We start from the raw sequence: 27,031 nt of genomic DNA on the forward strand, positions 1-27,031 counted from the left end.
GGATTTTCTATCTCTGAAGATTCTAGTTGTAACTTGAGATATAAAAAAAAAAGTTGGTGATTCATTAAAAAAAATATAGCAAAGTTACATTTAAAATCTACCCTTACAAACAAATGAAATCTACTCTAATAGAAAGACATGTAATTTTTTATTAAGGTATAACTGACATACAATATTATACTATTTCAGGTATAAAACAATGATTCCATATTGTATATATTGCAAAACGATCACCACAATAAGTCTAGGTAACATTCTTTACCATACAATGACTGTTGTTTTTCTTTTAATAAGAAATTGTAAGATTTACTTTCTTAGGACCTTACAAATATGCACTGCCATATTATTAACGAGAGTTGCCCTGCTGTAATCACATACCCATGACTTACTTTATAGCTGGAAGTTTTGTTCCTGTTTTTTCTTTTTTTGCCTAAGTGGGCTCCACTCCCAGCATGGAGCCCAACGTGGGGCCTGAACTCATGGCCCTGAGATCAAGATCTGAGCTAAGACCAAGAGTCAGATGCTTAACCAATGGAGCCACCCAGGTGCCCCTGGAAGTTTGTACTTTTGACTGCCCTCATTTATTTTGCCCACCCTCTACCCTGTGCCTTTGGCAGCCACCAATATACTCTCTGTATCGACAAGTTTGTGTTTTTGTTTGTTTAAATTCCTCATATAAGTGAGATCACATGGTGCTTGTCCTTCTCTGACTTATTTCACTTAGCATAATAACCTCAAGTTCCACTGTAGAAAAGCTTTTTCATTGTCTGATAATTCCCTTCAGGCCTATGTGATAAAGTGATAGATGATAATAAAAGGCCATTATTAGAACTGAGTTTGTAAGTCTACATTTGGAAACTAAGCATTACAGAGGTAATACCCTGGATCCTAATGTGCTTCCAAAATGATATTAAAATCTTTTCTTTTCTTTTTTTGGCTCTTCAAAAGTAATCCTAATATTAAACATGCTTTTACTTGTCAGAAAACCCGACACCCTTATATATGTAAGAACATGTACATTGCATTTGGTTCTAAAGCGATGGTGACGTGGAGATCTACCTACAAGTGAGTTTAGTGCTGTGGTTACATTTAATAGAAATCTGCACTGTGGCTCTGGGGTTAAGGAATAAGGGGTCTGTATCTAGCAGCACCTGTCGGGGGAACTGTCGGGGGAAATATAAACCATGGAGAAATCCAGAGAGTTGTGCCCCACTTAAGAGCATAACAGAAAGAGGATGAAGGGGGCAGGTGAAGGGGTGTGCCAAGGGGTATAAAATAGGAGCGCATGCTTGAAGCCACTCTAGGGCAATGGACATGTCGAAAATGGATCCTTAAATGAATGTCTCATTTTATGCAGAATTGTTTATTCTGACTTTTAAAAATTATCCTTGAAATTTAGATAAATCTAAAACAATTTATAAATTAAGATAACAAACAATAGTGAACACTTTTCGATTTAAACAATGGGACAATTCTCTTTGATCATTTGCTAAGCTAAATAGATTGAGTTCTTCTCTTACGTTGATGGAATAGGCTACAGACACAATCATCAGATCCAAGAGGAACCTCCGGTGAGGTGATTGGATGAAGAAAATAAATACCTTAATCAACATTTAAGGTATTTGTTTCAGGCTCATTTTACCCTTGAAACAAGACAAACATCTTAAAAAACAATTCTAGGGGTGCCCAGCTGGCTCAGTCAGTAGAGCATGAGACTCTTGGTCTCAGTGTTGTGAGTTCAAGTCCCACACGGGGCCTGGAGCTTATGTAAATAAAAATAAAGTAAAACAAAACAAAATAAAATAAAAACAATTCCAGTAGGAGGTGGCAGCCCAAACCAACTTACAGAAAAAAAAAAAAAAGGAAAAAAAAAAGACATACAGATGCATCAATGACATACATACAAATTAAGAATTAAAAATATTTATCTGGTATAACTGGATTATGATTCTAATTAAATATTATCAAAAAATACCACAATCTCATATGAAGTACCAACAGAATATGAATACCCATCAATCAATTCCAAATCCAAAATAACCAATTAAACCCAAGAAAGTTTGGAAAACCTATGGATTGTATAGCTATTTTAAATTATTCCAAGATTCTTAGGACTTAATTTATCTAGTTTCAGGGGCTTCTGAAATCTAAAAGGCAATTCTCATCATTTCAAATAAGATATCTAGGCACACAGGTTTGGTTTTACCCATGTCTAGGAATGTTTTTCCTTAAAACCTCATCTTAATTATACAAATAATTCCTTCCCGATCTCTCCTTGTTTCATCTATCCAGAAAGTTTACTAAATTTTTACAAGCTATGACACAAAATAATTGGCACTCTGTCATAACAGGTAGAAAGAATATATACCAGGAAGACAGGTGACGTTAACACAGAAATCATCATAAAACCTCGTGACTCTAGGGGGACACCTGGGGGGCTCAATGTTTGAGCACCTGCCTTCAGCCCAGGGCGTGACCCTAGGGTCCCAGGATCGAGTCCCCCATCGGGCTCCCCGCAGGGAGCCTGCTTCTCCTTCTGCCTGTGTCTCTGCCTCTCTCTGTGTCTCTCATGAATAAATAAATAAATAATATCTTAAAAAAAAAAAAACACCCTAGTGCCTCTAAATCAAGAACACTGACAGGAGTGATACCTCCTTCATGTTGTTACACATACGCTTCTGCAATTTGTGAATTGCTCAAGGGCAATGTCTCAGGGCAGGGCAGTGTCCAAGTGTAATGAGAGTAAAGTCTTCCCAATTAAGAAAAAAGAAAAAAAAAATCTTTTTTTTTTTATTTTTTTTTTTATTTTTATAAAGTATACAATGCCATATGGAACCAGAAAAAAAAAAAGAGTGAAGAGTTGAGGTCACTAGCCAGATGACTTATTGATACTCATCACTGAAATTGATCAAAACACATGGAACATTTATGCTGCTTCCTGTGGTCCTGTGCTTTTTTTTTGGGGGGGGGGAAGTGGCGGGGGGAGAGGGGGCTACAGTGAGGCTTTAGAAAGTGAATATTTGTCCGCACATGTATATGACTATGACTAACAGATGATGGTGTGATGGTGTCCCTTCCTTGAAAAAACTGAGCTCATTCTTTATTTCTGAAATTATAGAACTCTGTTCCCTGCTAGGGCTCATGTCCACGCTGGCTGTCATCTCGCTGCAGGAAGGTGCCTGTTCAACCCCGCCTGAGGGGATGAATAGAGCACCTTGGTTTGTCCTTCTGATGCATCAGTCGCTGTCACTCAGAAAGTGAGATATGAAAATGACAGAAAACGCAAAAGCAAAATGACATCTACTGACATTGTTACGCTCTGCCTTACACTAAAGCTTGCCCTGTGAAATTAAATATTAATTTTTTTTGTAGATGGGACATTATCCAAAAATAACAATGTCTTGAATTATCATTCCACGAACAGAAATAGAGTTTATTCACAGTTTCAATTAATGTGGTCCGAGAGGTTCTGCGAAGTGAACAATAAAGGGCAAGGGGAGTAAGAGGGGAGAGAAGTGGATTTCTGAAGACAGAGATGGCCGAGCCTTTATGGAACACCCGACTGTCCCTAGACGGGCGAGATTCTGAGCCTGATGACGTCCTCATAAGCATGCGATTACTTTGTGTTAGAATCTACTACTACCAAACAAACGTGACACACTTCAGAAAACACTGAGAAGGTGCCGAGTGGAAGAGGAAGGGGAAAACTTACAAATTAATGGGAGTGGGAGGGGAAAAAAAACAACCTACATCCCAGACCTGACCATACCTACGTTCTTAAAATAGGTATAAACAATGATTTTTCTTCGAGTGCGAAATCCTACTGTGCAACTACTAAAAATTGCTATGAGCTAGATTACTCTGCATTGTGTGTTACGACTTTAATAAGCACCTCAAGAGTAAAAAAATCTATCTTGGTAATGAATTGTATTAAATTAGTAGAGCTAAAGATCTAATCTATCCTTTTCTTAGTGATTCATGCAATCATTTTCTTAGGAAACTAAACCTAGAAGATTTATCTTACTGCTCAAAAATGGGTAAATGTTCAGACCCCAAAGGGAATTTAAGCATATTTAATTGAAATTTCTAATTTCTCAAATGAGGTAATTATAGCCCATACAGATGATGCTCACGCTCAATGGCCCAGAACAAACCGTTAACACCGGGTCCTCCCACTCTTACCCGCCACCCTCTTCTGTTGTGCCACGTGCTGCTCATGCCCGTGCGAAGGGGAGGAAATGTCTAATATGGGTACATGTCTAATATGGTCTAATATGGGTAAATGTCTAATATCATGTGACCTGGTAATACTGGAAATGAGTATGATGAAAGGACCAGTCCCACATTCAATTGTATCTGAATATCCGATGCCAGATACCTTTAAGTTTTTTTCCAAAGCAGAAGAGGAGGGTTCTTTATCAAATAGGATATTCCTATCCTCATCCCAGTGATTCTGTTTATGTGAAATGTTTGGGTGAAGAAGATAAAAAGGCCACCATTTCAAGACAGTACAGTAGGGAATTGCGGTGATAAATAGCTTTTCAAAGACATGATGACAGATGCCATTAAAAGCCGCAAGCTGTTAAATCTGGAGGCTCGTGTATGCTTTGTTCTTGATTTCTAAATATATCCCAGGTTGTTTTCAGAACTTAAAACACAGTCATGGGAGGTTGGTGATTAGAGAAACTGTTTGAAGTTTCACAATCAGAACAGCTGGTCCAGAGATGTCAGAAGATGATGCGGAGCTTCACGAAGCAAATGCAAAATAGTGAGTGGAGGGTGTTCGACAAGTAGTGAGAGACCCCATCCGAGACCACTGCAGGTGTCAGGTCGCCTTTGGGTTACGCACGTTTTCCAGACCCACTGTCTCAACTGGCCTGCTTGCTTCTAAGGGGAAAAGCTGTATGATTACTTGAGAACTATAGAAAGGGACAGGGTTTTGATTTCAAAACAAGCATCACACCAATATATGGCATGGGTGTTAAGGGAGCAGGTCACATGCTCTGGGGGCATAAGAGTGTTCTCATCTCTCACCCCAACTCTCGCTGTAATCGCTCCCTCACAGGTGTCCCGGGATAAATCTTCCTCCCGCAGAGATTATTCTTCAGAGATGATACACAGTAGCCAATTTTTTATTCAAGCCACCTCATTATTCTACCCCAAATCTCCCAAGGCCTTTCATCACATTTAGAGTAAAATTCAAGCCCTTTCCCTTTTGCCTGACTAGGCCTATGGGATTTGGCTCCTAACCAGTCCCCCATCCGCCTGCTTCCATCCCATACTTAGAACACAGTGGGCTCCTGGCCGGCGTTGAACACGCCAATCACCAATCAATCTCTAGACCTTTGCTCTTGATGCTTCCTTCCTCTGGACCAGGCATCCCCCCCCACCCCCCAGATGTTTGCGTACTTGGCTTTCAAACTGCATTCAAGTTCGTGTTCCAATGTCATCCCCTCGCTCACCACTCTCTGAAACAATTTCCATCGGCTCTAGCTCCTTATCCTACTTTATTTTTCTTTATAGTATATAACGTCACTCGGGTTCTGTTATGCATCTGTTTTATTTACACACTTGTGAACTTGAATACAAACTCCAGTGAGTCAGATCCTTGTCTGTCATGTTTACCTACATCCTCAAGGCCCCAAACAGTGCCTTGCACATGACGGCATTCAATAAATGTCCCACGGAGTAAAGATGAATAAAGTTATTTTTATATTATATAATATTGCCAAAGGATTAATATAGTTTTAAGGTAATCAGAGTAATTAAAGCTTAGCTTATCCAAAAGTACAAGGGCCTTTAAGGGCTGGGGGATGGAGACGTGTCCAATTTTATCCTTCATAGTGTCATGATAGACTAAACTTATGGTCCAGGATCTATCTCTTGACTTGGATGTGGTTCTGATAAATTAATACTAATATCTGTTATTAATGTCATCTTTCGGACTATCACTTGATTTTCTTGGCATACCATTTTAAACTGTATTCATTTCCCATGGTTTACTGTGGAAAATGATAGATTTCCAGTTGGTTCTCAACATTATCTGATTCAACAAGCGAAATATACACACACCAGTCCTCCTGTTCCCCACAGCTTTCCCCTAATTTTTTGTCCAAAACACACACCACACCAGCCCTGTGCTCTGATATAGATGAAATCTTCAGCTCTGGCTGATAGAGTGAAACAACCCCCCAACCGGATCACATCTCTGATTAAAGCAAAATCAGGGCTAAACCCTTCTGAGATACACTCAAAAGGCAGGAAATCATATTATTGTCATAATGCTTAATTTATTTAAAGTGACAACATCTATTACTACTTGGCAGTTAAAACATTTCTACATTTCTTACTCTCTTAAGCCAATTTGTACGCTATCTCAAATTCATTGCGCTGTCTAAGCAACGTCATACTCAAACTGAAACTGATGAAGTCTACGTGACACTTCTTTAAAAAGGAAGGCCACCGCTCCCAGCTGACAGATACGGGCGGGTGGCACAGGGCAGCAGGAAGGTTGGCCTGAGGCATGTGAGACAGATGCTTGCGTGTCCCTAGCCTCTTATGGTCTAAGATCGGGTGCCTGGAGGTCACAGCTTGGTTTCCACGTTGTGTTTCTTGAAGGCAAGTAGGATGGGTGTGCTCAAACGGTCTAATCCGGCGTGATTTTATTTTATTAATAAGAGGCTAAGATACGTCTAAAGATTAGGCTTGCCAAAAGGGCTGAATACACCTGAAAACCTTGAAGTTTTACCTCTGGTTCAGTATCATCATGGTCCTCACTGCCTTGTCCTCCTGCTGAGGCCCCGAATGCTTCCTCAAAGACATAAAGCACGAGTTCTGAGGCTTAGTATTAATGCCAAATGCCATTTTCCAGGTTCGGATCTTTCTTCGTGGTTCAGGAGTGAGGTTTATTTTGACTGTCCTTCCAGATACACGCTCGCTCTTGTCCACCCCTGCTCTATGTCCTGGGCAGCTGACCTCTATGGATTTCAGTAACGGGGGGATCCTCTGTGCTACGGCTACGAGTAGAGCATAAAGAGCATTGGTAGAAGCACCAGAAGAGGTTAGGAGAGTAAAGTAAATCCTGGCTTTTGTCTGCGGTGTCCTCTTTGGCTGCCTGTGTCTCACCACCTCTCTCTTCCTCTCTCACTCTCCCTGGGTCCTTCTCTATAGATTCGTCTGCCTGCCCCTTGGGCTTCTGTATGTTACTGGTGGGCTACTGCTAGGACTAGAAGAGCCCATGACTATCTGCATTCTCCTTATTTGGCTTCCTGCCTACACCTTGGTAAAATAGTATATTTATTAAGCTCTCCTCCAATTACTCAATTTGAGGCTCATGTTAGAAATCTGACTGGTACCATTATCCAAGGTCAGCCAAGGGGAAAAGTAAAAGAAAAGTCCTCTACCGGCCCCGGAGCTTGAAAAAACCATTTCTGATCCTAACTTTCCCCTAGGAGTCCACACCTGACTCTGAGGCAGGAATGTCTTCACACGTGTGTAACAAATAAAAAGTAGGCTTAAGGGAGTACAGATGAGTAACAAAGAGATGAAAATACTATTTGGTCAGATAGGTACTTTGACAAATCCTAGCCAGTTTAATTTTTGATCATCTTTCGAGATACCATGGCCTTGCTAATTTCAAGCAAATCTGGGAACGTGATCTTAAAAGTAGTAACTTCAAGGTATGCCCTGCCTCTTCCCTCTCTTCTTTAGGATGACTTGTTATGTGAATTGTGTGATTTAAAAAAATCAGAATACTCACAATACATGGATTAGTCTGGAAATGACACCATTTGCTGTTTTAAAATATTCCTTGGGAATTTTATTTTTTAAGTAGTCTCTACACCCCATGTGGGGCTCGAACCCACAATCCTGAGACTGAGCCATGTGCTCCACCACTGAGCCAGCCAGTAGCCGCTAAAAATATTTGCATTCACCGATTCAAATAATCTATCTACACTCTGCTCAGCTATGACAAACTCATACATGTATTTTTCAAAAATACTTTTTTTATATTTAGGAAAATAATTTTGTTTTTATTTTTTCTTTGATTTGCAAACTTAATTTTTTTTTTTTTTTTTTTTTTTTAGAGGCAGGGAGCAGGAGAGTAGGTTCCACGTCCAACGTGGGGCTCCATCTCACAACCCTGAGATCATGGCCTGAGCCAAAATCAGGGGTCGGAGACTTAACCCACTGAGTCACCCAGGAGCCCAGGCAAATTTTGATTTTAAGCTTTTATCCTTAATTTCGAGATTTATTTCATTTTAGGCAGAGCATATGAATGGCTGATGTCTTATTTTTGGGAATTCTATGAAGTTACATTTGTTATTTAAAATAGGATCAAATGTGACTTATTTTCTGTGGTGGCAAAACATGCATGCTTACAGTTTATAAAATATGAAATATTTAAAAAGGGGACTTAGTAAGGAGCACGTCTCTTCCTGTCTGAGTTTTGAACTAATTGAGAACTAGAACTGGCAGTAGAAGGAGAAATAGTACTAACTTTATTAATAGTGGGGGCTAAGACTGGAAGACATAAGCTACTATAAACCCAATTATTTATGAACTAATTCTTGCCCTGTGATTTAGAGTACAGGACTCCAAGGGGAGTTTTAGTTTACTTGACAGATAAACTCATCTATGTCTCTATCTCTGATAAGCCTAAGTGAATATTGAAAGTCCTCAATTGGCTTTGGGAACAAAAACCTAACACGTTTGATTCAGCTTTTCAACCTGGTAAGAGCTCTTCAAAATCCAAATCTATATTTAAAAACTCAGATAAAATCTTAAATTTGGCAGATCATTCTTTTCTTTCCTGATGCGTATCTCTCTAGCTAGCTACCATCAACTTATTTATCTACCCTTTTTATTTACTTTTTAAAATAACATAAAACCATATAAAAACCTTAGCATAAAAACTAAAAAAAAAAACCCAAACAGATAAGTTAATATTTCTCCATACCAAATACACAAAGTCATTTTCCTAAGAGGTAACCATGATGTATTTAATATCTAAACTTCCAGACCTTTCTGTATGGATTCACGTATTCACATTTACATGCCTACAGAGAAATATAGAGTTTTGCTTTGTATTGGTGTCTTATAAAGGTTTTTGCAACCCTCTTCATAAACTTAATATTTTGAACGAGAGATTTCATGGTTTACTGGAGAGAAAAGGCAAGGTTTCTTTATAATGCTTTTCTACAACATAGGGCCCTTAGGCAGAGAAGGAATGATCTGAATGGATCTGGCAGTGACTTTTCTACCCTGTGCAAAACACAGTAGCTACGGAATAAATTATAGCAATGGGTTGCATTTCCTCCCAGAAACATGGACTTTCTGATCAACCTGATGAGATCAGCATTCATAGCCTTTACCACTGGTATTTGCTGTCCTCGGGCCTGCTGCTAACGGCCAAGATAGCCATTTTAATATAATTATTTCCTTTTTCTCTAAGTGTACTCTTCTTTTCACCCCTTTCTTTAATACTCAGCATAATTGCCCTCTTGTTCCAGTTACATCCTTATTTTTTCTTTAGAGTTACAGTCATCACTCTTTCCCGGCGTAGTCCTTTGAGATTTCAGCAAATAAAACCATAAACAGAGAATCAGAAAGTTTTAAATCCCAATTGCTTGCTTTTCCATTACGTATCATTTTCCATTTTGTTCAACTTTATTTGACCTACACGGAACAAGACAGAGGGGGAAATATCAGCCCTTCTTTTCAGCATCATAAATGAGAGCTGTGCTATTGCATGCGCGGGAGAGGAACAATATATATGGAGTTCTTGACACAAGGAAGTAAACAACAACGGCATTTTTCAATGATCTTACAATATTGAGAGAAAAAATATGTACACCTGACAAAAATTTTAAAAAGCTATTGGAGTGAGGGGGCACTTGATTGACTCAGTTGGTGGAGCATGTGACTCTTGGCTGGGGTTGTGGGTTCGAGCTCCACATTGGGCATAGAGATTATTTAAAAAAATAATATCTTAAAAAAAAAAAAAAAAGCCAGTGGTTTGAATGAGAAGATGACAGAACAGAACCGTAGCTGGGTACAGTCAAGTGGATACAGTCCCGCTGACAGTGGAAGATGGCAGTGAACACACACTCCATGTCAGTCGCCAGCGATAGCCTAAGTCCCTGGGACATGCTGCCTGGATCAATGAGTCTCTGTAACCGAATCTGACAAAGATGGAACAGTCGTGCCCAAGGACTGCCTGCTGTCTGTTTGTGGACATGTGCTTCCCTGAATCCACTACCTTGAAGGAAGTGAAATTCCAGGCTAAGCTAGAACATGAATACATCCAGAACCTCAAAATACTACAAGTGGGTTTCAAGTAGTTTTCTTTTATTTTTATTTTTATTTATTTATGATAGTCACAGAGAGAGAAAGAGAGAGAGGCAGAGACCCAGGCAGAGGGAGAAGCAGGCTCCATGCACCGGGAGCCCAATGTGGGATTCGATCCTGGGTCTCCAGGTTCGCGCCCTGGGCCAAAGGCAGGCGCCAAACCGCTGCGCCACCCAGGGATCCCTACAAGTGGGTTTCAAAAGAATGATGTTGACAAAATAACTTCTAAAAAGGAAAGTTTCAGGACAATTTTTAATTTGTTCAGTGGCCCAAGAAATTTTTTGATGCAAATTCTGATGGAAAAGACTCTATGATCCTGTAGCTGCCAGGCAAGTTCCAGAAACAGCAGCAGCTCCCCCTTCGTTGCTCCAGGTCTGAACAAACCAAAGAAACCTCCCAGCTCGAGGGGGGGCACTCCCCAGAGGCCCACCGTGGCACAGAGAACCAGGGCAACCCCAAGACAGGGCTTGGCGAGGTGTGGGCATCAGGGAAGATGAAGCAGCTGAATGGATGCTCCAGGTCAACGTATTAAAACTTCCCGTCCAAGATGTGGAGAAAGATTTCTACTCTGGAAAGCCAAGGACCACTGAATGCACTTGCTAAGAGAACAAGAGGGAAAACAACCCTGATTGCAGAGGTGCGTGGACGTTCTCTGGGCCACAGACCAAGGCTTTGTGATACCTGCTGAAGGGAGCCCACGGCAGGGGCAGGCGAGGATCAACAGCCTGGACCAGCAGAGCAACACCCGAATGCTTCACTTTAAATCATGCGCTTAACTGCAAAATACTCCCTTGTATTTTTTTGAAGATTTCATTGATTTATTCGTGAAAGCCACAGAGAGAGAGGCAGAGACACAGGCAGAAGGAGCTCGATGTGGGACTGGATCCTAGGACCCCGGGGTCACTCCCTGAGCCCAAGGCAGATGCTCAACCCCTGGGGTCCCCAGGTGCCCCTCCCTTGTCTTATCCTTAGAGGACTCCCAAGTTTCTTTTCATAAGCAAAAGGCACCTCTTCTTAAGTGCCCTTTAATAGAAGTTTTACTCCTCTTCCGATGAGTGGGAGCCGGGAGCTCCGTAGCAGAGCAGGATTAACACCCAGCTGGGCCAGCTCCGACCAGGGGACTGGTCATGGGCTCGCGGGTGGGTGCTGCAGCGCTCACAGCTGGGGGGGGGGCTCCCCATGTAACATGCTCAGGGGCAGGGTGGGGGCTCGACAGAGAAATGCAAAGACAGATTTGAATTCTTGGCCTGTGTAGAATCTTGGCAGAGAATGTTTTAATAAATAAATGCCTTAAGAGGGGTTAAAATATGCTTCCATATTTCAAAATATAAATCATACGGTGACAGGTGTCTGTACGTGATGGACATGGTGCCTGGGAAGGAAGGGCCAGGCCTCTGGGCCCTGGGACATGCTGTGCCCGGGTGATGTGGGCCTGCGGAATCTGCACCCTAGACTAAAGCCCTAGACTTCACCCCGCAGGGGAGTTTCAAAGGTTGTACTGTCACCCTATTCGGCTTTACAGCCAGCTGACACCCCTGCTCCGAGAAGCAAGAGTCCCTCTCGGATGGATGAGCACAGGGTGTGTCTCAGCCCTGAGATGTTTGAGTTGAAGAGCTTGAATTCCACTGAAGAGTCCTCTACCGATTTTCCCAATTATCCCTGAAATTTCTATGTATTAGGTTTGTTTTCTTGGGGGGGTGGAAGGTTTGTTTGGTAATGAGGTATGTCCGGGTTTTAAATCTAACAACTACTTTTGAGGGCTGGCCTCCCATCTCTGGGATTTGAGTGGGGCTTGCGTCCCAATTTACTGTCTTTTCAGTGTAGGTTGAGCATGTTTCTTGCTCCCCTTCCTGCTGAGGATCCCTCTCTGGCTCCTTGAAGTTTGCTGCTCACAGAGCGAGCCCAGCAGGTGGGTGGCCAAGGGAGGTGCTGCGGGGGCAGGGAGGTGACACAGGGAAGGCCGCAGGAGGTGTTGCGGGGGTGGGGTGGGGAAGGCCACGGGAGGTGCTGGGGGGAGGGAAGGCTGTGGAGGTCCTGGGGGGGAAGGCAGCGGGAGGTGCTTCAGGGCGGCAGGGCGGGGGAAGGCCGCGGGGAGGGACACGGAAGGTGCTGCGAGGTGTGGGGGGAGGGAGGCCGCGGGAGTTGCTGCAAGTGGGGGTGGGGTGGGGTGGGGTGGAAAGGCTGTGGGAGGTGCTGCGGGTGGGGGGGAAGTGCTGGGGGGGAAGGCCGCAGGGGGTGCTGCGGGTGGGGGGCGCAGGGAAGGCCGCGGGAGGTGCTGGGGGGTGCGGGGGGAAGGCCGGGGGGAAGGTCTTGGAGAAGGCTGCGGGAGGTGCTGGGGGGGAAGGCCGCAGGGGGTGCTGCGGGTCGGGGGGCGCGGGGAAGGCCGCGGGAGGTGCTGAGGGGCGCGGGGGCAGGGGAAGGCCGGGGAAGGCCGCAGGAGGTGGGGGGGAAGCCGCAGGGAAGGCAGTGGGAGGTGCTGGGGGGGAAGGCCACGGGAGGTGCTGGGGGCGTAGGGGGTGGAAGGCCGCAGGTGGTGCTGGGGGGGAGGCCGCAGGGAAGGCCGTGGGAGGTGCTAGGTGGGGAGGGCTGCAGGGAAGGCCGCGGGAGGTGCTGGGGCGCAGGGGTTGGAAGGCCGCAGGGAAGGCCGCAGGGGCTGCTGGTGGGGGAGGCCACGGGGAAGGCCGTGGGAGGTGCTGCAGGGCGCGGGGGCAGGGGAAGGCCGCGGGGAAGGCCGCAGGAGGTAGGGGGGGAGGCCGCAGCGAAGGCAGTGGGAGGTGCTGGGGGGGAAGGCCACGGGACGTGCTGGGGGCGCAGGGGGTGGAAGGCCGCAGGGAAGGACGCAGGAGGTGCTGGGGGGGAGGCCGCAGGGAAGGCCGGGGGAGGTGCTGGGGGGCGCGGGGGTGGGGAAGGCCGCAGGGAAGGCCGCGGGGAAGGCCGCAGGAGGTGCTGCGGGCCGTAGTGGGGGTGGAAAGCTGCGGGGAAGGCCGGGGAAGGCCAGGGCCACCAGCACCACGGATGCGCACAGCCCTCCAGGCCCTGGGATACTTTGCCAGCGCGCCCTTCTCTTCGGAGATAAAATTCGGGAGCGTGTTTGCTAAATGTCACTTCTCTTTTGCAGAAAATAAGGTACCGCATCCCAGTGAATTATTAACATTTCATATGTGTGAGTCCTTGCCTCTTCCTCGCTGGCTCTGCCTCTCACCTTTTTATTCAGTTCCTGCGCGTCACAGGATTCCACAAAACGTGTCTCCCGCTAGTGAGACTGTGCGGCCCGATGTTCTGATGTGTTTCCGGTGGCAGCTTGCCCTAAATGCGTGTGGAAAGCAGGTACTTTTTGATAAAATTGTTGCGTAGTGCATGCTCCGTGTGGACCGCAGAGGAAAAACCCACATTCAGTGATTAACGATGCAAAAACTGCAAGTCACTAGCCGTTGTTCAGTTAACAGTGGTGCTATCTCCCTTTTGTGGCCTTTTAGAATTTTGTTGCCCTAAAATCCCATTTTATTGGGAATCCATTTTCTACGTGGTCTTTCTTGACAGGGTTTTTTCCTACATTAAACAGTCTCTAAATAAAATTCTGTATTTCAAGAAAAAGAAGCTATGAAGCTAATGTATTTATGAGAAAATAAAAGTTTTCTGATCTGATCACTTTCATCTTCCAAGTTCCTGTTTGTTGCTACCTTTTACCTTTCCTCGTATATTTCCAGAAATTCATAATACTTATGAATACTTATGAATTATGTATATGTTTGTAATACATAAACAAGCACATATGATTAAGTATTTACATATGCACATTTTTTTTACAAATAGTTACACACACACGTGTGTAGTCCTAGACATATATAGGCATATAATATACTAATCGGTAATTTACTTTTTTCCTTATTTTATCCCACATTGGTTTTCTCCCCACATCTATACTCATAGATTTACCTTATTCTTCTTAATAGTAAATGATACTTTATTGCCCGACGATTATCATAATTAATTCAACAAGTCTTGAATTTACATCAATTCTAGTTTTGTTATTAAAAACAATGCAACAAGTATATATATATAAATATCCTTATGCCCTTGGGTCAGTAGAAACTTTGGGAGACTTAGTAATTCACTCTTCATAGGTCTTTAAGGACTTGTGCAAGTGTAATGTTTTGAATTCTTAGCTTTTTATAGATGGACAGAGAGAGAGATATGCCTATCTTTATACCTTCGGTATTTCTCATTGCCTTTTAGGAAGACTTTGCTTGACTACTTTCAATTTATGACAGAGAAGGCATTAAATTCCTCATTAATACTCACATTTACTCCTTTGTGTTCTATCTCTATTTATTGCACTGAAACAAGAGATTTCAGATAATACTGTGCCTCTATCATGGCTTTTTTTTTTTTTTTTTTTACATGTATAACAGAGTTCTTCATAAGAGCCCATAATGATCTGTTCATAATCATGAACTTTTTTCCCTGAAAATTCCCAGATTTCAATATAAAAATTCTTATATAAGAGGAGAATGAAAATAAATATTCTTGGGAATTTTTTTTTATAGTTTTAGAGAATTGTCTAATACCCCTGAGCCACACCAAAAAATGCTGAGTTTAAAAATGAAGGGAGTTCTTCAAATTTCAGCATCTGTCTCCATGTTATTGCTACTATAGGTACAGGATGAAAGGGATTCTTGGTTTCCCTTCGGTTCCTGGGCTCTTGTTTATTTAATTCTGCATTCTCCAGGGGCATGTTTCCTCAGGCTCACCCTCAGATTGTGTTCCAGTTCTGCCTCTAAACTACACTGTTTGCACTTACTTTCTCTTTCCTCCCAGAAAAGACCACTTTTTCTTTTTTCTGCTGGTGATCATGACAGTAGTTTTTATACTGTGGAAATCTCTATTTTTATTGGGGACTTAGAATGTACCAGAAGCTCATTACAGCAGTAGAGCATTTCGTTGCTATCCTTCATTTACACAAGGGGAAATCCAAGCTTAGGGAAGTTGAGTAACTTTGTCCAGTGTCCTTGTAGTCTCTCTTTTAACCACAGTTTCCAACCCACAAATAACCCATTGTTAGGTTTTAACAGTGGGTGATAAGACAGAGATGGCTAAGCTCAATCCTAGGTGTTCTTAGAGGCAAAACTCTCACTTGACTCCCTAGAAGTGGTGCATGGACAATCATGGTGCTGCATATTCTCTGTTTGTGTTTGGACAATAAAGAAACTCTTAGTTTTCAACCCCAGTGGCCATAGTAAATTGTCTGTGGCCTGCAGGAAAGGAATTAATCCCATATGTATACCTGTGTTGGGAACAAAGTGTGCTCATCTCCATTTGGCTAGATGAGCTATTTGTGAGGAAAATATAATTCATGAAGGATATATTTTTCCTGAAATATAATAGTTGTGTGTTTATGCATGCCATGCAAATTAAGCATATATATTTGTGTGTATCCATATATATGCTTTGTAAATATAAATACATCCACAGGGAGACAAAAGCATAGATATAGAATGGATCTGGACATTACAGAACAGTGGTTCAGGGCATGGCTCTGGGTCAGACTGCTTGGTTTTGAATCTCAACCGTCTCACAGTTTCTTTATCTTTAAATGGCCTTGATAACCCATCTGAGGTCCAGTGGTAAGGCCGAAATGAACACTACAATGCAACATGGCAAAACCAAACCAAGCCAAAAAGAGAGAGAGAGAGAAACAAAAACAAAAAATGAAAAATAAAAAACCTTGAAAGCAAATAGCCTGGATTCAGATCAGAGCCCCACTACTTACTGGAAATAAGATCTTGGATGACTTTTTCACATCTTCATTCCTCACTTTCCAAATCTGAAAAAAAGAATAAAATTCCAGTCACCTCAACTAGCTGTGAGGAATAAATGAGAGTATATTACAACTGCTTATAAGACAAAATCGAAAGAAAATGTGATTGAATTCCAATATCAGCTGAAAAACACAAGAAATAGGTAATGTGAATGACAGACTAAGTAAGGTACAGTTTCTGTAAAGTAGCGGTGCCAAATGCTAATGGCACAATGAGGGTTTATGTCCAGCTCTTGGCCAGCTAGGCTGGCTTTCAAAGTTAAGGTTAGCTCAAGATCAGAGAGTCCACTATCTCAAATGTGATATCCCACTGAAGCAGTATATGGGTTCCACTTGGTAAGTCATTGTCAGAAATAAATATTAGCTGATAAAAATGTGATTGCCAGACCTCTGGTTTTGGTTAAGTGATCACCATGAAGCTCCAGTCAATTCCCACTGATAAGAATTCATAGTAAACTCTTAATATTTATAAGAATTCATAGTAAATTCTTTAATCATTAGTTCCTCCTTTAATCATTTCCCCCAAAGTGATCAATCCAAAATAAATTTCAAAATTTTACATATCAGGGACGTGGATGGCTCAGTGGTTGAGCATCTGCCATTGGCTCAGGGCATCATCCCTGGGGTCCTGGAATCCCGCATCGAGCTCCCTGCGAGGAGCCTGCGTCTCCCTCTTCTTATGTCTCTGCCTTTGTGTCTCTCATGAATAAATACAATCTTTAAAAAAACTTTTTTTTACATATCCACAGCATAAAAATTGTAGGATATGGCATAGTTTTTACAAAGAAACGGCATATCTAATAACAGTAATTACTGTTATTTACCCATCACTACATTTTCTTAGAATCATAACCATGTAAATGTTTATTCCAAATAAAATTGCTACTCTAAAATGATTAAATTTGGTAATAATTTTGATGTCAGCCCTTTTATGTTTTCTTTCAGAAGTAAGATAACGTAAGCACATCGATGTATTTTCATTTAATTCTCCACAATCTTTTAACACCCCATCGGTGACAATCATGAAAAATTTGATATGAGTATGTAAAATATTTTTATACTTTTCTGTGTGTGTGTAGACACAAGTGTATATAGTTGTTTGAATACATATGGGATGAAATATACTTTCTTACACATAACTTGGTAACTTGCTATTTTACTTTTTGAAAAATCTCTCACCATAAAACATACTTTCAGATCTCTTTGCTCCTGGTAATTCTATTAAATGATTTTATAATTTGCTTTTATATGAATAATTCACAGTTTATTCAACCATTCCCTACTAAGTGGATATGGATGTTATTAGTAATATGTGGCCACTATGAACAATGTTGCAGTGAACATTCATATATATATATATATATATACAAAATATTTTGAGTATTTCTGTAAGAGTCAACTTTTTAGATGAAATATCACTATTATTAATAATGCTGTGTATTAACAATCTTATATTTTTAAATATTCTAATATATGGACTATTTAAACTGTCTTAATTTTCAACATTCAGCGGTTTTGTTGAGCATCCCTGTTGACAAATTATAATTTATTTCTTTAAATCAATGCTTGTATCTTTCTTTCATCCATTACTCTACTAATTTTCTATACTTCAGGAAATCTTTATATGATAATCTTTTGCCTTCTATACTTGTGAATATTTCCCCCAAATGTTGTCTATTAACCATATTTATTATTTTTTAAAATATTTTATTGGTTTATTCATGAGAGACACAGAGAGAGAGAGGCAGAGACACAGGCAGAGGCAGAAGCAGTCTCCCTTCAGGGAGCCCAATGTGAGACTCAATCCCAGGCCCTGGGATCACGACCTGAGGTGAAGGCTCAACCACTGAGCCACCCAGGTGTCCCCATATTTATAATTTGTAATGCAGAGAATGTCTTCAACTTTGTGTAAGAAAATCTGTTGGCCATTTTGTTGATAGCTTCTGACTTTCTATTTGGCTTTCCTAACTAATGTCAAATTGAGTGGCAGGAATTATGGATGAAAAACTCAATTCAGAAAACGCTTCACAACAACGCTTCACAACACAACTATAAATTAGTGAGTGGGATTATAATTCTCATAACATTAGTATTCTATCAAAGGCCCCCTACACAGTTAGAAAAGATATGTAGACTGAGGGCGTGTTGTTGTTGCTGATCAGACTGCCATTTGAAGATATGTCTACACCAATCTCATAAGGGCTCTGCTTTACTATTTTAGAATAATAATTAGCATATGCTTTTATATAAATCTTGTTCTTTCCCATTTAAATGTATTTATCTTTTGATGTGCTAATGTTTGCCAGAACTACAATCAAACTACATTAAGAACATATCTTTGAGTATTTTTTTTCTTAGAGGTATCTATTTACAAAATATCAGAAAGTAATTTTCAGAGCAAATGTATTCACGCTGTTAATTTTTTATACCTTGTGCCATCACTATGTCTGTCCTTTCAAAGGAAAAGGAAAATGAATCTGATAATGCTAAATTAGTATAAGGTACTGTCTTAGTCTGCTTGGGCTACTCTAACAAAAATACAAAAGACTGGGTGGCTTATACAAAGAAATTTCTCATAGTCTGAAGGCTGGGAAATCCAAGATTAAGACATCAGTGGATGCAGTGCCTGGTGAGAAAGCACCTAGATGGCTGTCTTCTTGCAGCACCCTCACATGGCAGAGGGAGTAAGATAGTTCCCTGGGGTCTCTTTTAAAAGGGTAGTAATTTCATTCACAAAGACTCTACCCTCATGGCCTAATTAGTCACCTTCCAAAGGTCCTACCACCAAAGATCATCACAGTGGGGATTAGGTTTTTCAATACATGAATTTGGGGGTGGTAGTGAACGCAGACATTCAATCTATGGCAAATGCCAGGAAATGTATGTATCCCTTCTTTAGTGTGTTGTTAAGGTTTACTTGATGATCACAGGAAAAATATGAACTATATCTTTTAATAATTTGCAAGTGGAGAAAAAGAACTTGAATCCAGGTTATCTTATCCAAGTTCAGATATTTTTATTTATTTTGCTTTGTTTTCCCACTGTATAATAAAAGAAGTGACATTAAAGTTCCCTTCATAAACACTAAAATAACTTGAACATCGATTGTGTGAAGGCAAAAATTACACTGGGCAAAGTTAATCAGGTAAGGAAGACTTGAAGACTATTGTGATAGGGGAGAGAGGTTGGAACTAAGTCTAAACTCAACCCCAATGAGTTGCAAGAGGCTTTTAAAAAGATTTACATCTCAACAGGGCAGAGAAAGAATTTACAGTTACAGCTTTTCTAAAGTAAATGGTCTAAGAAAGGGGAGGTCAGAGGCCTAGAGTCCAAAAGAAGCTTTGTCTAAAGTGTAGTGAAGCTGAGGAGAACATTAAAGCCATCTTGATCGATACCAACTGAAAATTTCAGACTAAAAGTAGATCTTGCAAATGACGCCACTTGTAACCTCAGCATGAGATTCAAATCCCTCTCTCTGATGGATGTTTAAGTATCAGCTACATACAGAGATGTGCATGGTGAATTTCAGTAATTGGAAGAGTGATTTTTTTTTGATTGAGTGAACATATTTTGTTGCAATTCATCTTTCACAGAGGGTGGAACTAAACAGTAAAAAATGATTTATCCTACTAAATTAAATAAATAATCCCTTCTTCTAATTTAATAATAAACAATTTATTCTAAATTATTTTTATTCTTTACTAAACATTAAAAATTATACAGTTCGTTATGGTTTTTGGTTTTTCAAACTATGCAAGCTGTGTCATTTGTATTTACTTTGAAAAACCAGGTGGCTGTGGTATTGTACTTTTTAATAATCTTAGCCTATTCTTCCTTCAAAATTGCTTTTCAACCAAGTAAAATTTTTTGGTTTTAAGATATTTTACTGCTACAGATGTTAAAATCTAAGCCTCCATATTTTTTACTAGATTGTAAATTAGATCTGTGAGTTGTAATGATAAATTGTAGTTGATTATGGAGTATTTAAAATAATAACCAGTAATATATATTCAATAATAAATTTGGCATTCTGGCAAATGTCTAAGAGATGTGATATCAAAAATAATGTGTTAGAAATGACACATCTCTAGGGCATTGCTGAACAATATACTGAAAGTTCACAGGATTCATTGCAGCAATTACCATACTCACTGTGCCTTTAAATGTGTCTTCACTTATAAATCTTTGGGCGATAAGCTTTAACAATGCCAACACATTTTCACCTATCAAACACCACGTTTTTCTAAGCTATTATAAAATTCAAGCACCTTACAGTGGAAAAAAATATATATTACATATTAAATCTAGAAAAAAAGAACAGTCAGTGGATATATCCATATTCTGTAATATAAAAAAGTTAGAGGTAGTTAAAAGAGACAAAAACACTAACAACTAATATTTGACATGGAAGCCAAGAATACTCCATGAACAAAAGACAATAACTGGGTCTGGGAAAATTGAGCATTTACATGTAAAAGATTGAAACTGGATCTTGATCTTATGTCACTTAAAAAAAAATCAACTCAGGGGTTCCTGGCTGGCTGCCAGTGGAGCATGCAACTCTTGATCTTGGGGTTGTGGGTTTGAACCCCACGTTAGGTGTAGAGATTACTTAAGAATAAAATCTTTAAAATAAAAAAAAAGTCTTTAAAAAATCTTTTTTAAAAAGATAATTCAAAATAGATTAAAGATTTAAATATAAGAACTGAAACCAAAGAGGTCCTGAAAGAAACAGGGAAAGAAGCTTCTTGACGTGGGTCTTGGCAATGATTTTTTAGATACGACATCTAAGACACAAGCAACCAAATAAAAAATAAACAAGTAGAACCATCAAACTAAAAAGCTTCTGCACAGCAAAATAAATGATTAACAACATGAAAAGGCAACCTAGGGAATGGGAAAAAAATATTTGTAAACCATATACATCTGGTAAGGGGTTAATAAAAATAATAAATAAATAAATAGCAAATGATTTATTTAGTCAAATAATTGGCTAAAATCTGAAGAAACATTTTTCCCAAGAGGATTTTTTTTTATTTTATTATTTATTATTCATGAAAGACAGAGAGAGGCAGAGACACAGGCAGAGGGAGACACAGGCTCCCTGTAGAGATCCTGATGTGGGACCTGGGATCATAACCTGAGCCAATGGCTGAGCCGCCCAGGCATCCCACAAAGAGGATATTCAAATGGCCAACTTGAGGTGGTGTTTGACATCACTAATTATTTGGGAATGCAAATCAAAACCACAAAGGGTATCACTTCACATTTCTTAGAATGGCTACTATCAAAAAGACAAGAGAGAACAAATGCTGGCAAGGATGTAGATCTTAGTTATGTACAAGTTCTGAGCTCACCCTCTGATACCCAAAATATGATCTACAACCTAGTAGTAGTTTTCTTGCGGACCCTGATAGAACACGGCAAATATGAATGTGACATTGCTAAAGATGTCTAAGTTGAAAAGTATATTTAAGAAAATAATGGGATCCCTGGGTGGCGCAGCGGTTTGGCGCCTGCCTTTGGCCCAGGGCGCGATCCTGGAGACCCGGGATCAAATCCCACGTTGGGCTCCCGGCACATGGAGCCTGCTTCTCCCTCTGCCTGTTGTGTCTCTGCCTCTCTCTCTCTCTGTATGACTATCATAAATAAATAAAAAAAATGTTTTAAAAAAAAAAGTATATTTAAGAAAATAAAAGATTTAAAAATATTTTTTAAAAAGATCTTTTTTAAAAAACAGTGTACTAGAAGAAGTTACTATAAAATGTAAAATACCAGCAAATTCAAGATATCTTTATTCCTGAACATTTTAAAGAAGAGCATAAGCTAAATTTTTAATTAAATAGATGAAATTCTTAATCTTTTGACATAATATTAAGGAATAAAAAATATTAACAGACACACCAACACTGTACTAACACTGTACTATCTAGAATATGTCATATATTAAATACATGAAAATATGCATTGAATAAAACTACAAATAAGGTAATGTTGAGAGATGATAGAACAAAAGAATATCAGAGTACATATCATTGCTCTAAGGATCTTGGCCAATATTTGAGCCTGAATAACAACAACAACAACAAAAATGGCAGAACTTAACTGCAACACATCATTTCCTTTAAATATTAAAATATACATTATAATTAAAATCCTTAAAAAAATGGCTACCAAGCAAACCAACATGATTCTAGAAACTGAAAGAACCATCAAGAGTATTAACGATCAAGATAACTGAATCCTATAAATCCAAGGGAGCACAGGCTAGGCAGACAGAGGCCAGGAAATTCTTAATATTACCTTCAGATATAAAGAATAAAAATCTGAGGTTGTGTCTTTATCTTACATGTTTGAAGAATGGTGAGTTCTAGAAAAGGCTGCCTACAGGGAAGGTGTGGAAAACTTAAGGTACATTATATTTTTGTTTCTGAATATTTCTCCCCTACACTCAAAGCATATATGTCTCTTCCCACTGGTATTTCTATTCCTCCTCGAGGACAGCAGATGTACTTCTTCCTCAAAAGCAGGCATGGACCTGTGCCTTGCTTGCACTGATAAAATATGAACGAATGCAAAGTGTGCCAATTCCAGTTTTCTGTAGCATGGCATGAGTTTGCTAATTCTAATTGAAGTGTGAATTTCAAAGTACATAATGAATAGAAGAAACATTCTGTAGCAGAAGGATGATAACCATTCAATTATGTGACAGGTGTTCCGGTCTAAGATGGTTGTACCTTCTTTTATTGAATAATCATTTAATAGGTGCCAGGCTCTATGGCGGGCACTGAGGACACAAAACGTGGCCATTTAACATCATTGTGGAAATCAGAAGAGAACTTGGATTTTCTTTCCAAGAAGGTTGCATACTGCCTCACTCAAACTCTTTCCTTTACCTGTAATGCTTTCAGGCTATAGAGATGTATGTAAAACAGAAAATAGCTTCGTAGTAAACAGTAACAAAGTGCAGAAAACAAGCTATGTGGATTCGGTGAGAACACTATCAAAACATGTCAAAAAGCAAAGAAAAAAATCTGGACAAAATCAACCCAACCAGGAAAAAAGTGACCAAAAAACGGGTAATAATGCATACGAATATACGAACAATGTACATTAGTTTATATATGCTGGGATAGAAGAAAACTTTCCCATAAATGATATGAACACTATAAATAATGTCGTAATGTTTTTTAAACATTTATTTATTTATTTATTTATTTGAGAAAGAGAGAAAGCACTTGAGCTTCAAGCTTCAAGCAGACTCCCCACTGAGCATAGAGCCCATTGTGAGGCTCGATCTCAGGACTCTGAGGTCATGACCTGAGCTGAAACCAAAGTCGGAGGCTTAACTGACTGAGCCACCCAGGCACCCCTCTAATAATATTTTTTTCTATTATTTTTGTCAATTTTTTTCTTTTTTATTTAAATTCAATTTGCCAACATATAGTATAACACCCAGTGCTCATCCCCTCAAGTGCCCTCCTCAGTGCCTATCACCCAGTTACCCCGTTCCCCCCACCCACCTCCTCTTCCACAACCTTTTGTGTTTCCCAGAGTTAGGAGTCTCTCATGGTTTGTCTCCCTCTCTAATTTTTCCTGTAATAACATTTGTAATAAAATAATACTTCTAACACAGAATGCACAGGGGAAAAAAAAGATGGGATGAAAATGTAACTTGCAAGGATGCCTGGGTGGTGTCTCTCTGTCTCTCATGAATAAATAAATAAAATATAAAAAAGAAAATGCAACTTGCAGATTTAAAAAAATCAAGGACAAAAATAACACTTGAATAAATAAAATTAATTCAAAATAGCAAGAAACAGAATGGACAGGGTGAAGCTAGCATAATCATGCAGACTCTTTTTGATCCTTTATATCATCAAGAAACATTACAGAAGTTCAACTTTGAGGGAAAAATATTTTAATTACCAAACTTGCATATAGGGGAACAATTCAGCACCACCTCAAACTTCTAACACCGCTAAGTGCTTGAGAAAGCTGCACTGATGACTGAGAAGCCTTGGACGGTGGAAAGTGTAATCTAAGAATCCTGCACTCTAAAGAATGAAGACTATGCAAATCTTAAGTCTGCATGTTATCAGGTATTTTCCAAAATATGTTGACATTGTTTGTGTCCAGTTAGCAGACTGTGGTATTGAAAACACCAGTCCTTTCAAGCTTGAAATATTTCTAACCGTGCATAGCTGATACTTGAATTCTATGACTTCAACAAGTTAAGGAAGCACGGGTGTATAATATCAATTGATTAATCAGGTAATGTTCTGGAAAGCCTATCTTGCCTTAGGTAGGTAGTTCTCAGTTCATAAAATCATATACTCTGTGGACGTCACAATTGTTTTTGTTTGCAGAAAACATTAACTGGGGTTTCATAAGTCTTGAACTGTGGGATGATGGTTTAAAAAACACAGAAAATACATAGATGCAAAATCAAGGAGAGGACTATGGACAGAGATCAAGCAAGAAACGGACTGTTCTGTTAAAGGTTTTCTTTCTCTTCTTTTCTCTTCCTTTTAAACATATACACACAAAACTTCAACGGTGTCCTTCTCTTTTTCTATTTGCACACCCACCCACCCACCCATTTCAAGCTTTAACATCTTCTCATAGCAGGGAGCCTGGTGGAGGTACAGCAACAGTTAAGTGGCTGACTTCCTCTCAGGTCATGATCTCAGAGCCCAGGGCTGGGGCTCTGGGATAGGGCCCTGGGCTGGGGGCCTGAGCTGGGGCCTGAGCTGGTACCCTGGGCTGGGGCTCTAGGATGGGGGCCTGAGCTGGGGCCTGAGCTGATGCCCTGGGCTGGGGCTCTGGGCTGGGACCCTAGGATGGAGCCCTGGGCTGGAGCTCTGGGCTGGGGCTCTGGGCTGGGGTCCTGGGCTGGAGTCCACATCTGGCTCCATGCTCAGTATGGAGTCTGCTTCTTCCTCTCCCTCACCCTCTCCCTCTGCCCCTTCCCACCTCTCGTGTGAGCACATTCTTTCTTTCTTTCTCTCTCTCTCTCTCTCTCTCTCTCTCTCTCTCTCTCTCTCAAATGTGTAAATAAAATCTCTAACATTTTCTCCTAGTTCAGAAATAGAATTATTGAACCCTGTAGATTAAAACAGTATTTAAGAATCTCCAATACCACATCTCCTACCACTCCACTAAAACATCTATGAATACATACAAAATGATGAGAACCCGCAAATGTAAATATCAGAATAAAAGGAAGTAGACAGTGTCCGAATCTTGTAATATAGATCCATATCCAAAGCTTTTGTGATGAAGAAATTACCAAGCTTCCCTTCACTACATAGCTCATTTCTTTTGTTTCTTGTTTTCCTTCTCTCTCCCTCCTCCTCTGCCTGCATCTCTTCCTCTCACCTTTTCTCATCTTCTCCTTCTCATTAAACAGCAGCTGCCTGGGAAATGATAGAGGATGCTTTAAATTTCTCTTATGGCCTATCCACTGCATCAAAGAATCAGTCTTTGATGACATGAAAATCGAGCAAGCAAATATATTTTGGCTGTTTGCTGATTCTTTTTCTTCTAGACAAAGTATTGACCTTTGAGTTACCTACCATTTTTCACATGTATTCAAAGGTAGTGATTCTCAAGAGAGAGAAAAAATCACGGAGGATAAAAGAAGAGTGTGTTTGTGTGCGCGTGCGCACTTCGGGGCGGGAGGGGGGTGCTGCTACTGATGGCATTTTAAATTCTCAACTGTACAGTCCCCACAAACAAAGCACTAGAAAAGAGTGGTCAACAGAAAAAAATTTTTTAAAAAATAGTTCTCGCTTGTTTTGAAAAATCTTTGTCATGTCAAGAGGTACAGATGATCAAAGGGTAGGGTCACAAGAGGATCTTGCCTTGTTGGAGGAGAGATGTAGGAGGTGAGATTTTGAGGGAAATTATGGATTGTACTTGGAGCTCTAGATGATAAATTGTCCTTTATGTGTAACCTGCAAAGGGAAATGTGCAAGCAGCCAGAAAGCAAAGTGCAAGAATTACTATTATACAGTAGTGATAATGATTATTATATCAACCGTCAGAACAATAGCAACCACTAAAGTTACTAAATATTCCTCAACTCCAAAGCATTATATTAAGTACTTGGCACATATTATATGATTTAATTCTCAAAATAGCCAAGAAGCACTATGACTAACCTCATTTTATAGATCAGGAAAGAGACACACGGTGTTTAATCAATTCAGCAGGGTCACCGCCCTGGTAAACAGTACTTGAGGTGCTGACATCGTACACGGGGCTTACGTTTGCTGCAGAGACCTTGAACTGCAGGCCAGTCCTGGAGTATTGACAGAAGGTGTGATGATTTTAACAGCAACAACAAAACACCCACTGCATAAAATCTAAAACCAATTTTTATTAGGAACAATACTACGTCGTTACGTGTTATTTGGATATGAACCATCTTCCAACCTTGAATGCTGCAGAAATTTGTCTCATCCTTTCATCCTTTTTAAGGTCCTGTCTTCCCTTTCTTAATATTTTATTTTAAATGTTCTAAGAAATTGTCTAATTCTTTGCAATCCTAGGTCTTAATTTATTTCATCCTTAAATACAGAACTGCTAATGAGCCCTTTCCCCCTGAGAGTTATCTAACCTGAAACCCAAGAATGCCATAACCTTTCTGGAAGTGTTTCTAATTGATTAGCAATTACAAGTAATTCAATTAAATGAGCTCATTTTTATTTTTGATGAAGTTGTTACTCTAATAATTATTTTCTGAGCACCGTACTTCAAGAATCTAAACATACTTCTTTTTTGCCCACGTGAAAATTAAAACAATGCCTCTTTCAATGCTTAATCCTTCCCTCATTAAACAACCCCTTTGGCGACTTT

At 40.1% G+C, this 27,031-nt stretch overlaps 1 long non-coding RNA gene and 1 pseudogene across 1 annotated transcript in view; one reads left to right on the forward strand and one right to left on the reverse strand.

Annotated features, from left to right (window-relative positions):
• LOC140609416 (uncharacterized) overlaps positions 1–26,465 on the reverse strand; it is a 68,591-nt gene extending 42,126 nt beyond the window's left edge. The window contains exons 1-2 of the long non-coding RNA XR_012011248.1: positions 26,335–26,465; positions 16,121–16,174 (exon numbers count right to left, since the gene is read on the reverse strand). This is a non-coding gene — a long non-coding RNA (uncharacterized lncRNA). The remainder of the gene's footprint in view (positions 1–16,120; positions 16,175–26,334) is intronic.
• Positions 10,093–11,126, forward strand: LOC140608514 (microtubule-associated protein RP/EB family member 1 pseudogene; annotated as a pseudogene).
• Positions 26,466–27,031: the final 566 nt, after the last annotated feature.

This window comes from Canis lupus, chromosome 18, assembly GCF_048164855.1.
Source record: "Canis lupus baileyi chromosome 18, mCanLup2.hap1, whole genome shotgun sequence".
NCBI classification, from domain to species: domain Eukaryota; kingdom Metazoa; phylum Chordata; class Mammalia; order Carnivora; family Canidae; genus Canis; species Canis lupus.